Below are 3,104 nucleotides of genomic sequence, written 5' to 3' on the forward strand. Positions count from 1 at the left end.
TACTGCTAGCTGTCCCAGACTGTTCTCAGGAACCCATGGTCAATAGTCACACAAGCATGAAAAGAACAGGGAACTCTATGGGCCGAGGATAAATACGGAACCTTGTGCTCACCTGACACATTGTTGGGTATCCCAATAGAGGCCCCTCTTAAATTCGTATAACCTGACAAATTTGGTAGGATATCTACCAAATTCTTCAACTTTCGAAGAGCCATATGGCTTAAAGTTATATATATATATATATATATTATATAATATAATATATATATATTATATATTGATACAACTAATACTATTGAATTCAGTAATTTATTGTATAGGTTAGCAAGATGCTTTTCACACAAAGGTTGTATTTATATGTGAAATTTCTAGTGTACTTTAATATAGAAGAAGTGTGCCACTATTCAGCAGCTGCACAAAAACACTGCAAGTATTGAAGCCCCTTGCAGATTTCCACCTAAGAAAACATTTTACGGGGTTGGGAACTGAAGTGCGATGTGTAGGAGTAGAAACAGTGGCTCTATTTATTAACGTATAGAATGAGACACCTCAGGGATATGTTAAATTCAGGAAAAGGATGGGGGCAATAGGATGCCTGTATGCATGGAACATGCAGTATGTGCCTCAGTTTTATCTTATTTAGACTTTTTTCAAGATTCCCTCGTGATATTGTGTTTGTACCAAATACCGTATTTGATATGCAAATTTAGGATCAACATTCTTGACAAACAAAAAATGACAACTTGCCCTTCTTACTGTGAAATACTGATTTTTTACTGATGTGATTTTCATTTACACCATTAGTTGTATCATGTTTAAAAAAGGGCTGTACATATCTATCTATCTATCTATCTATCTATCTATCTATCTATCTATCTATCTATCGTGATTGATTAGTGTAATAAGTGCCACTACAGCATCCCATACAGTTCCACCAACAGAGAATGTATCTTAAAGTATTTTGAAACTCTTTAATATGCAGTTTTGACCTGTGTCCTATTAAGGTGTAATCACATCTATAAGTACATATGAGTCTGCTTGGTAAAAATTTAAACTCTTTTGTATTTTGGAGTTTTTACAGTGTGAAGGGTTAAGTTGCAACGTGTATTGTTTTTCTTGTCATTTCCTTTTAAACTTCAGTTAGGAATGGATTTAGCCCTGGCAGAGAAATCAGCCAGAAGATTTTAACTTTTTTCCTAGAGTTGCAGCTACATAAACAAAAGTGCATCACTGGTTATTTTTCCCCTTCATTTAATTTGTACTGGCATAAACTGGGACTGCATGTGTGTGTGTGTGTGTGTGTGTATTTTGCTCATCATTGCGTTTAAAAAATTCATACAACCATACCACCGTTTTTACCATTGTTCCACCTATTGTCTTGGATGGAAACTATGGGTTTGGGTTTTACTAATCCTTGTTTGTACTATAGCTTACACCCTGCCCTCACATAAAAGTATGGTCTTCACTGCTCCTTCAATTTAGTGAAAATGGTTCTAAAGGAGGCCCCTAGCTGCTTAACCGCTAACTGAATTCCCAACTATAACCAAGTATCCAGTAGACGATAAACAATTTTGTTTGACATATACGTCATAAAATCATTTACATACTGCAGCTTTCCTCGTGATACTATACTCATACACATAGACACTAACAGGTATGATGCATAGAAATGCATACGCAGATATACAGATATGAATATCAGTGAAAATGATGTTGAGGAACATTGGAACTCTACAAAAAGCAGGTTCCCCATATGTCTAAAAATATTTGTATATTTGTCTACCTTGTGATATGTTATATAATGTTACGCCTGGAGAAGTCAGGGCTTTTCAGGAATTACTTTTATAATTTGGTTTGGCATGAATGAAAAATAATGGGGGGGGGTATGTTTTATCTTTTTTGCATGATTTTATCATGTGATATTTTTTTTAACGTAAACCTTTCCCTAGGTAAAGTATAAGTTGTTTATAAAGTTGCCAACTAAATATAACTGTAGTAAAACTACAAAAACTGGCCTCCGGGAGAAATAGGTCCTGACCTCTGGCACTCAAGGGGTTAAAAATAAGTGACTGTATCTGGTGTATCACCGAATGTAGGAACTAGCTGTGTCAGCTAGCCAACTGGGCATAAATCTGACTTTCTGGAATGTCCTGGACAAATCAAGAAAGCTGGCACCTATAATATTCTGTTTTTTACATTTGGAAACGTAAGTGTATTTAATGAAGTGAACAGTGAAATGTAGAACTTGGGGGAAAGTGCAAGAGCATTTTTTTAATACTATGATTTACTGACCAATTATTCTGAACACTGTATCTGCTTGTACCCTCCATGGGCTTAAGTTGGCTGTGGCCTAGTTTTATCAATCAATAAAATGTGATTCAAAACCATTTAAGTAAGTATATGCCTATTACTTCTGCTGTTGAGAGCATTGAAAACCAATAGTGTGCTGATATTTTTATAATGCTGTAATTTTTTGGAGAAGGTTAAATTGTTTCATGACTCATAAACACAGGATGTTGCGTTGTGAAATCATTACGATAGAAACCTTTAACCCCTTCAATCCCGGAGAAATTTTGCCATTTTTGCGCTATGTCGGTTCAGCGATGATTCTCTTTTACTGTGAATAGTGTACCCATATAAACTATATATTGTTTTTTCAAGGAGAGATAGAGCTTTCTTTTGATACCATAGTTGGATGATTAGCTGAAAATTTAGAATTAGAAATTTAGTAAAAAGTAGCAAGAATTAGAAAAAAAAATCTGTGTTTTTTTCATTTTCCCTCTGAATCCTCACAAAATTAGGTAAAAAGACAGAAAATTCCATCCAGATTTATCCATTTAGGTGTCCTGTAGATGTCGATGTGCCCAAAGTGCCCGTTCCCGGCCGCCTAAGTTGATCGCGGCCGGCCGGCAGTTTTGCTCTAAGTCCCCGTTTTTGGCAGGTCAAGTTGCTTGAGAAACCCTGGAAGTCAATGAGGTCGGATTTGCCGGCCGCATCCGACCCTCGCTCCATCGAAGTCGGCATGCCTTGCCGGATTTTCCCGGTGGTGACGTGGAACTCCGTCCCGGTTCGCCAGGGACGTCAGGCACCCTCCGCCGGATATA

Source organism: Sceloporus occidentalis, unplaced genomic scaffold, assembly GCF_023333645.1.
Source record: "Sceloporus occidentalis isolate IW3139 unplaced genomic scaffold, rSceOcc1.0.p SCAF_187, whole genome shotgun sequence".
Classification (NCBI taxonomy): Eukaryota; Metazoa; Chordata; class Lepidosauria; order Squamata; family Phrynosomatidae; genus Sceloporus; species Sceloporus occidentalis.